The following is a 15,688-nucleotide window of genomic DNA, read 5'->3' on the forward strand; positions in this document are numbered from 1 at the left end:
ATTTTGGATAGAGAAGGGATGGAGCTAGAACCCTTTGTCAGCTTTTCATTGCCTGTATACCTGTTGGGTTGATTCACTCTCTCCTTTTCCTGGTGACCATTGTCACTGGGACAGAAAATTATGGAAATCCAAAATCTTAAGCCGGACATATATGGATTAAAATTTGGTGGGTTCTAGACGAATTTCGATCCATGTATGGGCTCCCTGGTTGTACAGAAGTTGATCTGGAGATCAACTTCTGCACAACCACCCTGTTGGGTTTTTTTTCCCAAATGATCAGTGCCTCTGGCTATAACCAGCCATGCTGATTATTGTGCTCTGATAATGGGGAAGGCTTCCCACCGTGAGAACACAACTCAATGGGAGTGATTCCCTCATCTACCTCAATGTATGGATGGGGGTATTGGCACATTTTTTTTCATTCAACCCACATGTTGAATAAAAAAAATAAAAAATGTATGGTCTTCCTTAGAGTTACCACCAGGTGAAATCTTCCAATGGAGACACTATTCCCCTGACATTTAAGGGGAATTCCCCTCATTTCCTGTTGTGTCTCCGGAATAGGAAGTGAATGGAAATTTTTCCAGTGGGAAACTGAGGATGGTGGGGCAGAGGTATGTATACACTAAATTCTTTATGTATAAATATATAGAGTAACATCATTACTAGGGCTGCAACTAACGATTATTTTCATAATCGATTAGTTGGCTGATTATTGTTTCGATTAATCCGATAATAACCTTAAAAAAAGTGTGGTGTATAATTTAATATGTAAAGTTTTAAAAAAGGCAATCTATTCTTAGATATCTCTATGCAGTGGTAAATATAAATAACCAACTATATGGTTAGGGAGCATAATCTCTAATCCACTCTGAGAATAACAGACAGAAGAGATATACTGTATTTACTATCGGAGGTTGAATCTGCTAAATATCATCAGACTCAGAGATCACATTTTTTATTTAGACCCCTTTCACACTGGGGCACATGTAATGTGCCCTGTTCTCACATAATGTGCCCTGCCCCCTGTAATGTGCCCTGCCTCCTTGTAATGTGCCCTGCCTCCTTGTAATGTGCCCTGCCCTCATGTAATATGCCCTGCCTCCTTGTAATGTGCCCTGCCCCCTTTAATGTGCCCTGCCTCCTTGTAATGTGCCCTTGCCCCCATGTATTATGCCCTGCCTCCTTGTAATGTGCCCTTGCCCCCATGTATTATGCCCTGCCTCCTTGAAATGTGCCCTGCTCCCACCTAATTTTCCCTGCCTCCTTGAAATGTGCCCTGCTCCCACCTAATTTTCCCTGCCTCCTTGAAATGTGCCCTGCTCCCACATAATGTGGCTTGCCTCCATGTAAGATTTTACTTTAAATGTAATTGTAATGCCTTCTATTACCTCCAGTCTATTAGCCTCCACCTTCTCTGGGTTCAGATGCTGATCTTCCCTGCTGTCAGGTCACCTTGAGGCTAGGTGACAGATGCACTCTGTAGGAGTTGGAAGTGCACCGCTAGGTAGCGGACCCTAGGACTGACTGCTGCAGATTGAACCCTGGGAGGTTCAGGAAGCAGGTCTACTGGATCACTGACACAGATCCCATTGGGAGCTAGAGCATAGATTCCCCAGGGCGCGGAGTCTAAGAGCCAGCAGGTGTTCACCAGAGCCTCTAGTGGTGAGGATGGACTGCAGTCTGGCTCCAGGTCGCGGCCCCCAGGGTCTCACAACTCACGCTCACGGTAGACTACAGGAGAAGAGGAAGGAGGCAGCAGGCTGAAACAACAAGGAAAGTAAGGGATAAGCCAAGGTCAGGCCCACAAGCAGACAAGGACAACAGAGTTCATGCCAAAGTTCAGGGTCACAGGCAAACAGTGATGGTCGGGGACATGCCAAAGGTCAGGGTCACGAGCAGACAGGAATAGTTGAGAACAGGCTAAAGTCGGTAACTGGAATCAGACGTAGGAAACACAGCAAGTACAAACGAAAGCTAACACACAATGGTTGATCAGCACTGCTGGCTTGCAGTGCACAGGTTAATATAGGCATAGGCGTGTGCACAGGGTGTGCCAGGGCACACCCTATTAATGCTGTGCTGCACAGATTCCCCCTGCTGTTTGGCTGCAGAAGAAGGGACTGGGGAATCTCTGTCTTAAAAGTGAGATATCGGGTCTGTTTAGACCTCTGATATCAAACCAAAGCCCCCTCAATGGAGCTCCTAAAAAACTGTATAATAATAATAATAATAATATATTATTAAATAAAATTTAAAAAAATAGAAAAATTGTAAAAAAAAGTTATAATAAAAAAATAAATAAAAAATATAAATAATAATAAAAAAAAAAATATTTTTTTATAAAAATAATAAAAAATAAAATAAAAATAAATAAATAAATATATATATATATATATATATATATATATACATACATATATACACACACACACATACATACATACATATATATATACATACATACACACGTGTGTTTGAGCTTTGGGTGCACACCCTAATGTCATGGTCTGCGCACGCCTATGAATATAGGGTTCCCTGATAGGGCCTGGGGTGGGGCCATGCATGCTTATAGGAGAGGTTATAAAACCAGCCAGGTGTGAGTGGCTGGCCTCTTAGTCTGAACACATGAGGAGAAGGTAAACTAACAGAGAAAGATTACTGCATAACCATGACACCTGCACAGTCTTTAAAGTCATTTTTTTTAAAAACAACAAACATGTTATACTTACCTGCTCTGTGTAATGGTTTTGCACAGAGCAGCCCTGATTCTCCTCTTCTGGGTCCCCCACAAACGCTTCTGGCTCCTCCTGCCTTCAGAGTGCCCCAATAGGGTGCAAGCTGCAAATTATAGTATAGCGAGCCCCTATAGCTAGGTAAAAAAACTTCTGCTTTTAGACCCACTCGCTTCCTGCCCAGGATTACATGTTCCATGAGGCATTGCACCTCACACATTCACATTCACAAGTTCTCAGGCACTTACTGACATGTATAGATGGTGTACTGAGCTGTATGTGTGCTGCACTGTATTTCCTGATATGTAAACAAATAATGCATTGTGTATGCAGGCCAACTAATCGGCTGGCCGATTAATCGATTATGAAAATAGTTGACAACTATTTTCATAATCGATTCGTTGTCAATTAATCAATTAGTTGTTTCAGCCCTAATCATTACTACATCTCAGAGCATTACCAATTAACCTACAAAAACAAACAAAATTTAGACACATTGCAGATTTAAGTTACATTTAGCTAATCATTAAGAATAAAAGCCTATGCAACTCTGCTATATAGCGTAATGTCTAACTATTATTCTCCTCAACTGCTTTACTCTAAATCTCTCTTTAATAAAAAAAAAACAAAAAAACCCTACCACCACTAAAAAAGAAAAGATAAAAAAAGAAAAAACACCAAAAAGCCCCCCCCCCCCGGCATCTCTCTCAGGTCCTGTGTATCACACCTACCCTCCTGATTATTATTGCACCGATTATAGAGGGAACTGATCTTTATACAAGCAGATGTATATACATGAGATCTTCCATTTCCTGGATTTCCGTAATTCTAGCCATCCAGTGAGATTTAGTGCAGGTATACATGCTTTTGCAGCCGTTAAACTGTGTTTTAACAGTGAGTTTTTATAACTTTTATTGGATAAGTGTGTATCATGGAGTAAAACCGTCTGTTCAACCATGTCCCAAAAGTCACTCGACTTCGGACATTCCCAAAAAATATGATATCTGCTCGCTACTGAGGCCTTATGAGCAAATAATACAATTCTATCTTTTTGAGTTTGCATGAAGTTAATTTGTAGATCTCTTTCCCATTGCTGAAGAAAAAGGAATATCCTATGGAGCATTGGCCATTATTAACAAGGAGTACAGATATGATAGTGAATGTCTCGTTGGCGAGACAGGTCTATTCCTTCTCCTACAGATATACACTCAACTGAGCACAGCGGAGGAAGTCCAAACTGTGGGAAATATTACTACAAATTTCTTGGTTTGTCATGAGCCGATTTTCTTGAGAAAAATGCAACAGATGGGAAAAGCCACGGCGAAAAAGTACTGTATTTATCGGCGTATAACACGCACCCCAAGTTTAGGAGGGAATTTTAAGGGAAAAAAACTTTTCAGTGCAGCCTTCCCCAGTGCAGCCTTGTCAGTGCAGCCTTCCCCAGTGCAGCCTTGTTAGTGCAGCCTTCCCCAGTGCAGCCTTGCCCCAGTGCAGCCTTGTTAGTGCAGCCTTGTTAGTGCAGCCTTCCCCAGTGCAGCCTTGCCCCAGTGCAGCCTTCGATCCTGTGATCCCTGCCATACTGGGCTTCAAAATCGCCGACCGCGATTTGAAAATGGCGCCGCCGGTGCTGAAATACACAGAGCCGGTCCTCGGCGGCTCTCGTTCACTTTCGGCTCCACTTGTAGTCCCGCCCGGGATGGGCGTGACTGAGCGGAGCTATCCGAACCTAGCCGAGTACACTCGGCTAGGTTCGGGCAGCGCTCGAGTGAAGCCGAAAGTGGCCGAGAAGAGCCGAGGACCGGCTCTGTGTATTTCGGCGCCGGTGGCGCCATTTTCAAATCGCGGTCGGCGATTTTGAAGATCTGGCAGCTCAGGATCGCAGGGGATCGTATAACACGCACCCGCGATTTTCCCCTGATTTTAAGGGGAAAAAAGTGCGTGTTATACGCCGATAAATATAGTATATAAAATTGGAGATCATTCATAAAAAAATGTAAATATTTCCCGTGAGAAAAATGGTACCAGGGTACCCTTTTATGCTTTTCCCTAGACATAACACACATGCATACAAAATTTTTTTTTATTTTGCCGAGGGTTGCGTTTTTTTATTTTTTAACTGAGCTTTTTAAAAATAGGCCCCTTGTCTGTTCTGCATGTGGACAACATGATATAGTCTGTATACATAAAGGGAGTATGTTTACCATGGGGAGTGATAATGAGCTTGTAAATGTTCTTTGTTTTCTTTTTAGACAATAGAAGTGGAGAAAGAAGCATCCACAGAATTCCATTCTAAACAGCAACAAAAACCCTACTTTCCTGACCGACTCCATGGCAGCATACGTATGGGTTAACCCCACCTCCACTCCTCCCCTATAGGACCCCACTCCCATAAATCTTTGCTCTGAGCCAGAGACCGCGTTCCTTTTTTCCGCGTTTTCCTTTTGTCCTCCTCATAAGGACCGGTTTGGTTATTTGACTACCTGAAGTTTTTCCTCTCTGCGAACAAGACCGGCCAACGGCGACCACTGGGAGGACAGGTCACAATACTCCGATAAGCCTTAGGCCCCTTTCACATGGGCGTGTCCGTGTACGGACTCCGCTTTGCTCAACAGGGATCGCTCCGTTGATCCCCACTGAGCAGATGGAAGACACGTCCGTCTCTGCACACCGTGCAGGGACAGACCTGTCAGAGCTCCGCTCTCCTCTATGGGGGATCAGATGAAAACTGACTGCTTGTCCGTTTTCATCCAATCCAATAGACGGATGGAAAACAGGGTTTCCATCTGTCTGAATTTAGCGGATCGGATGTCAGCAGACATGTCACCGCTGACATCCGTCGCTCCATAGACCTGTATGGAGCGTCTGTTCAGGTCCGCCTAAGAAACTGACAGGCGGACCTAAACGGTCCGCCCGTGTGAAAGGAGCCTTAGCTATTAGCAGGGTATGGAGTGGGCAAACGGAAGAGGCGCTGGAAGAGCTGAAGCGTGGCCATTGGCAGGCAAGCAGCGCAATGGCCAGATAGCCAAGCTATTAGCGGGCGGCCTTATCTGCCCCAAGTACGGTGTGATCAGCCTACCTGGTCCGGTTTGATCGTGGAAGCAGGATTGAATTGCAGATCGGTGTTCATGCCGTGTGCGTTGATGTATACTTTTATATTACATATTCCATGGCAGCAGTTTTTTTTTTTTTTCTTCTGTTTGTTTTCTTCCCATGCTCTAATATCTTCCAGTTTATGGCAGCTGGAGCACATTGGCATTCCTAGCCGCTGCTTTCTCTTTTGGCCGGGTGTCCCTGGGTTACTCCTGCCCATGGGCTCAGTGCATGCACTCTGGGGGGCAGCGGTGGCGTCATATCAGTGTAGAAATTCAATCAACGGTCAGTACTGTTGATATTGTGATTTCTCTGTGGGCAGCTTGCAGCAGTTTCCCTAAATGCTGTGTGCAGTCATCACAGGTATCTGCATTAACACCCTGGTATGCTGCCTCTGTGTGTTTCTGCTATGATTTGATCACCTGTGTAGGTTGTCTGTCTGGGCAGTTTCACACTGTGTGTTGAGTGTGCTACTCAATATTCAATACACCACTCCATGTGTCATTATGTGTCCCCAAACATTTCTAAATCACAACCTAAAATAGAATACTATTAAATAATAATACCATCGACATCAGTATATAGAACAATGTGTCATCAATTCACCATGTCCCAATTTATGGGAACAACCCCACATTCATGTGCATATAAATTTAAACATATGATCTTATAAAAAAATAAAATAGTAAAAATTAAAAGTTGTATAGTGTCCAAAAGTCCATGCGCAAAGTGCAATGTGCAATAAATACAAAGGTTGCCGTGTAGCCTTCCTTCAAATTCCCAACATTTGTCATCCGTGATACATCGTGATATATTCACCACTTCTGTGACAAACCACCACCATAAGGATTGGCCACTCACCAGATGTTTAATGAACAATGCGCCTTCGGTTCATTAATAGGGATAACCACTCCACCTGGATCATGTATATGCTGTCCCCAATGTGTTACACATAAGCCTCAGTTTTCCTCATAAAAGATATATGAACAACGATCATAGCGCAATATGTTTAAAAGGCTGTTTATTTTCGTAAAAATAAATTATATAAACTCACATTTAAAAGTGCCCTCGAGCCGGCACTAAGCTGTTCCAGCAGTTTAACGATGGGTATAAAGGTGGCGTGGTTACCGGTGTGCAATCTGAGTATGTTCCGCACTCGGCTTGCGCTTCACCCCTCGCTTTCATCCGTCCCGGACGTAACGTAATCACGTGACCAGGCAATCTCCCAGCAGCCTCTACGCGTTTCGCATCATATGCGTCATCAGGAAGCAGCTTCCTGATGACGCATATGATGATGCGAAATGCATCATTTTTTATAAGATCATATGTTTAAATTTATATGCACATGAATGTGGGGTTGTTCCCATAAATTGGGACATGGTGAATTGATGACACATTGTTCTATATACTGATGTCGATGGTATTATTATTTAATAGTATTCTGTTTTAGGTTGTGATTTAGAAATGTTTGGGGACACATAATGACACATGGAGTGGTGTATTGAATATTGAGTAGCGCACTCAACACATACTGTATATTATTAATTTTTTTCACCGTATGGTTTTTTTTTTTAATGCAGCAACTCAAAACTTATGGGAAATATTATTGTTTGTCTTGCGCCGGTGACACTTATATATCTAGTTTCACACTGTGGATGTATCACATATTCATATTCCCATCGCACACGTTCCTGGTATAAGCTCTCAAGATTTGGGTGCTGTAGCAACAACCAGCTGGATACTGGTTCAAGTCACAAAGTAGATATTTGCCAGCACAAAAAGGATCGGCACAAAGTGGCGTCCAAAGGGTAGTTTATTGCATGATCACAACACAAGAAAGTTGCAACGTTTCGGAGTCACGCAGGATCGTCTCATGCCTGACGAAGGAGTCCTGCGCTACTCCTAAACGTTGCACCTTTCTTGTGTTATGATCATGCAATAAACTACCCGTTTGGACACCACTTTGTGCCCATCCCTGGTGCGCTGGCGAATATCTACTTTCAGAATTGTATCCGGGTCGCATTCTAAAGTCGCACTCTAAATTGTGCGACTTTGGGGTCGGAATAGTGGAGATGTAGCCTTAGACAGAGTGTTCTATTTTTCCCCATTCCTAAGGGAACTAGGGGCATCATTTTGGATGAGTGGAGCAAGGTCGCGAGATACAGTATAACTCCCTTCTGAGCAAACATGTCGCTTTTCCTTGGAAGATACAGTGAATAACCTGAAGTTGGCTCTTGTGGCCATGTTGAAAAGGATAAAAATGGGGATGGAGAATGTGGACGCAGTATTCAAGAGCATTTTCAGAAACTCTGTAGTTCAGGAGCCGGAGCTGGTGTCGGTTTCCATGGTGAGGCTCCAACTGACAGCATCCGCATAGTGGCGTGAGTTATGCTCTCATCAGTTACGGCAAGTGATTGCTATGGCTGTGGCCTGGGCCTGCTGATCCCGCCTCTAACAGGTGTAATATAGCATTCCCTTTGAGGGAGCCTCTTCTTTGGCAAGCTGGATAACACCGCAACCCGGGCCACAGTTGGCAAGTTGGGGGCCTGCTTCAGGACCAGGAAGACGACAGTCTAGAGAACAAAGTTTGGAGCGTGCGAGGGTCGCATATTTTTTACAGACCAGGTCGGGATTTTAGGAAAAGCATGTGCGGAGACCAGATTTCCCCCTCAGAAGTATGCCAAAGCTTGAACTCAGGTATCCAAGAAGCTACTTTAGGCCTCAGACTATTGGGACGTCAACATGGTCTTTTTGGGACATGCATGCATGGTCCATCAGAAGTCCTCCTCATCTCGGATTCATTTCAATAGATTTTACCTCACTCTGAGATAAAGGAAGCATATGGTTTACGTAAGTCACTGGTGTCGCAAAGTGCTGCCGTGCCAGTCTCTGAATGCGAGAGATTTTATGGCAGGTCTTCGCCCCTCTTTATGGTCATGAAGAGGAACAGCTTGCGGAGGCCGGTTTTGGACCTTGCGCACCTGAGACAATTTTCAGCAAGGGAGAAGTTCAAGGTGGAACCATTTTCCCTGATTCATAGGTGGTCCAGCCAGGTGACTGGCTTGTTTCCAATAGTCCTAAGATGCTTACTTTCATGTGCCCATTGCAGAAGACCTCCGTAAGTTTCTTCGGTTCGCTGTAGGTCAAGACCATCTCCAGCCATACAGGCTTTCAACATCACCCTGTGTATTTCCAGGGTCTTATTGATTGTTATGGTCTTTATCAAAGCAAGGAGCATACACCTGCATAGTTACATGGATGTCCTTTTTCTACTGTCCTAAAACAAAAGCAGCTGCTGGAGCCCAGAGCTCAGTGCTTTTCAATGCTCCCTTAAATTTGGCTGGCAGCTGAATCTGGAAAAGAGTCACCTGGAGCCCACTCAGTCTCTTGCGTACCGCAGGGCTCAGTTCAATATACTCAAGGGGACCATTGCCTTGACTCTGGATCCCGATGTTTTGGAACAGAATACCCCTGGCCCGGTCTTCTTCCCGCCTTTCAGTGTCGAAAATGATTGGTACTACGGTGTCTACAGTTCCGAGGGTCAAGTGGAAGCTGGAGAAGGCGGCCCTTCCAGAAGGGGTTTCTCCAGCAGTGGAAGCCAGGAAGCAGAATTCAGGTCATCTACATAACCTCAGTCATGAGAGTGAGTCTCCTGGTGACTGCAATGGAGAAACTGGCTCATTTGCCATTCCATTTCCTGGTTCACAATCATGTCCGATGCTAGCAATACGGAATGAGGGGGCTTGCTGCCTGCTGGGGAGAACTGTCAATTTCACAAGATTGTATTGAACATTCTGAGGCTACGAGCAGCCTTCTGCACCCTACAGGCCTTTCACCATATAATGAAGGGAGCATCAATGCTCTTAGGTTAGTCAAAACTATGGCGGTCTCCTACGTTAAAAGACAAGGGGGACTCACAGCCTGTTCTCTATTACAGGAAGCAGAGCCAATTATCTCTTGGGCTCAGAAAAATCGAGCCTAAATCTCAGCGGCTTATGACCCCAGAGTCCAAAATATTCTAACAGACTTTCTTTCTAGAGTCCAATTGGACAATAAAGAATGGTCTTTACATGTGGAGGTTTTCAGGCACAGATGCCCTGATGGATCACTGGAAATACGGTAGGACCTGTGCATTTCCTCCAGTCCTAGTCAACCTTGGGTTTCTACAAAGTCTCAAAACAGAGGTTTTGGAGGTAGTGGCAGTGATGCCTCAGTAGCCAATTAGGCCACGATTCCCCTTGCTAGAACAGTTCAGCTTCCGGAAACCAGTGCACCTTCTCAGGCCGGACCTTCTGTCACTGGGTGCAATGCTACATCCATGTCCAGCGCAGTGGCATCTGACGGCCTGGTTCTTGAGATTGGAAGTCCTCTGCTGCTTCTCCAGAGTCATCTACTCTCCCTTGAATACTAGAAGAATGAACGCAAAGTTTATGGGAAAATCTGGTCAAAGATGGTTCAAATACATGTCTGCTGCTGGCAGATCATGTTGTGATCTAGAAGTTCTAAATATTCTAGGCTTCCTCTAGTCGGATTTAGATCTTGCTCTATCGGTCAGCTTCCTCGGAGTTCAAATGTCAGCTTTATCGGCCTTCACAGGTGTATCCCGTTCTAGGCATCTTTTCCTGTCCAACAATTCTTCAAGGGAGTAGCTAGGCTCAGACCTCGGAGTAAGCGGAGGTTTTCCAAATGGAGTCTCCCTTTTGTTCTCAACTCCCCCTCGGGAATTGGAGCAGAGTGTTCTAGGGCTGTCTCCATTAAAGGCCTCTCTGTCAAGTTTTTCCTGGCTATCAGGTTGGCATAAAAAGCCTTAGAAATTGATTCACTGGTCATGGAGAACTTTTCTTACGTTCTTTCAAGTTCGAGTGGTGCTGTTACCTATGCTCGACTCAAATCCCAAGGGTGCACGAGTCTTTTATGGGAGCCAAGAAATTGGTCTGTCGACCTTAGAGTTCTAACTTGCATCCTTTACACCTAGACATGGGAGAGGGCGTGCTGTGGGTTAGTTGGTTAAAGCACATGTCTAGTAGACAGGGATTCTGGAGTTGACTCCCAGCAGTGCCATTCTTCAGTTCTAGGAATCCCTCAGATATTGTGAAGTTATATCTACAAAGCTACAACTTTCTTCAGGCTTCAGAACGCCTGTTCATTCTTTTGCCAGAAAGGACAGAGAAACGTGCCTCATCTAGGACGATTGTGGCAACAGGCTCACAGAGCCAAGGGCTTGGCTCCTTTGGAGGTAGTGTCTGCTCACTCGACCAGGAGTGGGTCTACACCTTGGGCGGCATGTGGTTCCCAAAGTAGTCTGTAGGGTGGCCTCGTGGTCCTTAATCAATACGTTTATGGCTCACTATTGTGTAGAGTCTGCTTCCTTATTCTCTGTTTATTTTGGCTTGCAGGTCCTGTCTGCTGATGGTACAAATTAAAGCCTTTGGGTTAGCATTGCCCACCCATTGGGTGTATGGCGAGTTAGTTCCCATACATATGCTGCCATGGAGTAGGTCAGAAAAACTGAAAATTTCCTATCAAATACTTACTGTAATTTTCCTTTCCTGGGGGACTCCGTGTCTTGAGGAGCCTAGTTACAGAACGCAGCCTCTAGATCAGAGCAAAGATTTATGGGAGTGGGGTCCTATAGGGGAGGAGTGAAAGCAGTGTTAACCCATCCGTATGTTGCCATGGAGTCCATTAGGAAAAGAAAATTACGGTAAGAATTTGATAGGAAGTTTTCCGTTATTCAGGAACAATCCCAAAGCCGGGTACACACTATTAGTTTTTTTCATTCAACCTCACAGGTTGAACGAAAAAACAAACAAACTGCCAGCTCTGGTTGGAGACACTGTACTAACCATGCACTTAGTTCAGCAATCTCCCCGGCTGAGATGTTGCGGTTTGACAGGGGCACAGCCCCCCCACCAAAACACACCGAACAGCGCTCTCTGCCATTGGCTGAGATTGCTGATCGGGAGTCGGTCGACTGCTGGTTTTCCAGCATGCTGGGCCGACTTCTGTCGGACAGACCAACATACATAGGGGAAGAATGTTGGCTGTTTTTTTTTTTTTTTGAAGTAGCAAATGTCTCCCAACATTTTGCCCGTGTGTACACAGCTCTAAAAGAGAAGTATGGGAATTTTTTTTTTTGGAGCATACTTACCTAGGTGGAGGCATCATCAGTCAGATGCTGGATCTGTCTCCCGCTGACACGAACACTGAGAACTGAGCGAACACGAACACTCGGTCCTCAGAGCTCCCTCAGCAGTGATCTGGTGGCTTGGAGCGTTGGGCTGTGGAAGGGAGCAGCCAGGTCAGGCTCTCGGTGGCTCGCTTAGAGGCTGAGCCGGGTGCTGGTCCAGGCATGTGGGCGGATCTCGACCGTCTAATGCCGGCAATTGGTTTAGGTGTCGACATGTCCAGAAAGTAAAGGAGAGGACGCAAGGACCACTGCTGGCTGACGCGTTTTCAAAGGGATACCTTCTTCCTCAAAGGCTCTTTATTACTTTCTCACAGCCCCTTCTCCTTGAGGATCCTGCTGTCGCAGGCACTGTGACATCAATTACAATGCAGGGCCAATAGCTAGGTCACTGAAGTTGAGACCAACCTGTGATAGTGTCAAATTCTTCCTGTAGGTGGCAGTATAACCTAACAGTCACTTCCTGTGTTGTCCTTCTACATGTTTTATTATTCTTTAATACCAACTATAAAGTAGAATTATTTAGTCAAATTTTTAATTTTTTTTATTTTTATTAATGTTCCACAAAAGACAGAAAAACACGAAATCCAAACACATCAGAAGCAGAGAATTAGTTTCTAATAACCCATGATTAATATAAATAATACAATAAAACATAGATATCTGCTTTACATTTACAGTCAGATAATATTGCAAAGTGACGTACTTTTCGATGCTATACATTTTTACATTAAAATGTTCTGCTGAATTGACACAGAGACCAGAGGGAAACCTGGGCAGAGGAATATGGTATCTTCATTTGTAGCGCTTCTGCTGAGAATGCTGATTGCCTAGCTGTCTCCGGCATCCAGACTGACTCACTGAATTGGAACGAGCACATTAACCACTTAAGGACTGGAAGGATTTGCCCCCTTCCTGACCAGGCCATTTTTTGCGATACGGCATTGTGCCGCTTTAACTGACAATTGCGCAGTCGTGCGACCTTGTACCCAAACAAATTTTATGTCCTTTTCCCACAAATAGCTTTCTTTTGGTGGCATTTGATCACCTCTGCGGTTTTTATTTTTTGCGCTATAAACAAAAAAGTGTGACAAAATGTTGAAAATAATAAAAAATAAAATTCTTCCTCAGGTTTAGGCCGATATTTTTTTTTTTAACAAAAATATGTAGAATACATATCGCAATAAGCGTTCATTGATTGGTTTGCGCAAAAGTTATAGCGTCTACAAAATAGGGCAAAGATTTAGGGCATTTTAAAATTTTTTTTTTAGTAATGGCGGTGATCAGTGATTTTTTGCTGGACTGCGACATTGCAGCGGACACGTTTTTGGGATCACACATTTATACAGCGATCAGAGCTAAAAATAGCCACTGATTACTGTATAAGCGTCATTGGCAGGGAAGGGGTTAACACTAGGGGCGATCAAGGGGTTAAATGTGTCCCCTAAGAAGGGTTTCTAACTGTGGGGGGATGGGACTGCCCAGAGGACGAGACCGATCGCTGCTCATAACCAGTATGAACAGCAGATCTGTCTCCTCACTCCTGACAGAACAGAGATCTGTCCATTGACATAGACAGATCTCCATTCTGTCTCGCTCTCAGGAGGAATCGCGGGTGTCTGGCAGACATCGCGGCCACCGAGCACGCGTAGCGGCTCCGTCGCCTAGTGCTCAAAGCAGCCGACGTACAGCTACAGCGATACGCCCAGGGGAGCAAAACCTGCCGCAGTATAACTTTTGATTTAGAGCCTTTATTCCTGTTCAAGGATTGAAGCCTGCAGGCTGGTATGAAAGTCAGAAAAGGAGCAAGATTCAGATGGCCTCTATATTATTTTCCCAGGTTCCCATGAACCTGTGAGTTATTTGCCATTGCAGAGGACCCCATTACCCAACTTTCAGGTGTAGTGCTGTTCCCAGGGCAGGACTATAGTGAGACTATACCTCGCTGTAAAGTTTCCTTCCAGAGGAAGGGCACATATAACCCACCTTATCCTACAGGCAGGCATAATCCCATAGTCATAGAATATGCCCTCCCGCACCTTCTCATGAACAGGGTATATGCCATACCTCATTCCCAAAATTGGCAGGTTATATAGCATATATACCACACTGCCCAGTGCGCCCCCCCCAAACATTTGTCAGAACATGAAGTTACCCTTTTAATGATTCATAAATTTACAAAATAGTGACAACAAAAGCTACACACGAGAAATGTACAGTATGTACACAAGTAAACATTAAATACTTTGTCTTAATACAAACACATTAAAATACAGAGGGTGCAGGAAGAGCAGTCTGTTATTTAATTTAGAGGGAATGTTTCACCAAAAGAAGCGTGCTTAGGCATGCAGAAGTTCACAAATTAAAATGATTGCCTTTGTCAGTGTATGTAAGAATGCTGCAGTGTGATGATATACTGTACACGGATCAGCCATAACATTATGACCAGTGACTGGTAAAGTGTATAAGGCCTGTTTCACACGGGCTTCAGCTTGTATAAGAGCAGCGTGAACAGTAAGCTTTGACAAAGCATTTGCAGAACTTTCAACAAGCTTGATTAAAAGCATTTGACCTCTGGAAGGTTTTACCCCTTTCATGACAAGGGCATTTTTTGCTACTTTAACTGGCAATTGCTTGGTCATGCGACACTGTATCCAAATTAAGATGACATCACCCCCCTCCCCCCCACACACACACACACACACAAATAGAGATTTGTTTTAGTGGTATTTGCTCACATTTATAAAAAAAAATAAAAATAAAAGAATACTGTAAAAGGGGGTGAAAAAAAACAAACAAAAAAAAAAAAAAACCCACACACTCATTCTTTGTTTTGGTTATAAAATGTAGTAAACAGATAATCTTTCTTCATAAAATTTAAGCAAAAATGTAGTCAGCTACATTTTGGTAAAAATATCCCGTCAGTGTATATCATTTAGTCTGTAGGAGAGTTGTAGTCTACAAATGTATCTATCTATATATATCTATATAAAAATTGATCCACCCTAATGTACTGACGGCCCATCTCATTTGAGGCCAAAAACGCCAGGACAGTACAAAGATCTCCCAAATTACCCCTTTTCTGTAAAGTAGACGATCCAAAAAGGTATTTAGAAAGAAGCACAGCTAATTTTTTTTAACTTTTTTTGGAAAATGAAGTTAAATAAAATTATTTTTGCACTTTTGTTTACATCCTGTCACCAGTGCAGTACACAGTCTTTATATGATTGGTCTGATGGTGATCAGGGATACTGACTGGTGACAGCATGTAGACACAAAAAAATAAAAATCCTGTCAGAGTAGTTCATTGTTGCCATAGTGACACTGTACTACTCTGGGGGGGTGATCACGATTTTTGGATGATCACTGTTATAAGCAATAGTTTTAACAGTCATGAATGGCTTTCGATTCATGACCGTTTGCTTACTGTTGTGATGCAGTGATTGGCCCAGGTATTATGTGATAGCTGTGGGCAAATCACAGCATCACATCAGTTTATTGAATGAAAGCCATTCATGACAGTTTGCTTGCATAATATGTGATTGCTATGATTGGTCATAGCAATCACATGATGCCCCTGTCGCTCACAGCGGCCAGGTACTGAACGCTATGATCCACAGTGTCCACCAGGGGGGTGCTAGGCACATTGCCTAGCCTGTAGTTTCTGCAGTAAATT

This window comes from Aquarana catesbeiana, linkage group LG03 (assembly GCF_042186555.1).
Source record: "Aquarana catesbeiana isolate 2022-GZ linkage group LG03, ASM4218655v1, whole genome shotgun sequence".
In the NCBI taxonomy this organism is placed as follows: Eukaryota; Metazoa; Chordata; class Amphibia; order Anura; family Ranidae; genus Aquarana; species Aquarana catesbeiana.